Genomic DNA, 491 nt, shown 5'->3' with positions numbered 1-491 from the left:
TTTGTTTTAAAATTGGTGGTAGTCCGGAAGAGGCCCGAGGCCCACCCTTTATGCAATTGTTATTTGTTTGAAACTTTTAAATTCCTAGTGATATTTAAAAAGGCAAAATGGCCCTCGGCCATGGCCAAAGTTTGTGCTTGTGTTTCAATTTAAATGAAAAGCCTCTTTTATCGAAATTTGTTTTTTCATTTTTCTGTTTATATTTTACTTTCCTAACTTTGTTTGTTTATGATTTCAGTAATATTAATTTAAAACCTGCCAATGTCATGTCATGTCATGAATCGAGTGAACGAAATGAGGCAGGTGATGATGAGTGTGATGAATTTGAAGAAGAAAATGAGGTACCCAAACATGTTTCTGAGGAGTTTCCACAATTCGAGAATCAACATAAGCTAAATCTTGAAGAAACTGAAACTGTGAATCTCGGAAATGAGGAATGTGTCAAAGAAGTCAGAATCAGTGTCTATCTGACTGAAGCCCAAAGAAGAGAC

The sequence above is a fragment of the Solanum tuberosum genome, unplaced genomic scaffold (assembly GCF_000226075.1).
Source record: "Solanum tuberosum cultivar DM 1-3 516 R44 unplaced genomic scaffold, SolTub_3.0 scf00323, whole genome shotgun sequence".
Taxonomy (NCBI): Eukaryota; Viridiplantae; Streptophyta; class Magnoliopsida; order Solanales; family Solanaceae; genus Solanum; species Solanum tuberosum.
Note: the sequence above shows the minus strand (reverse complement) of the source record.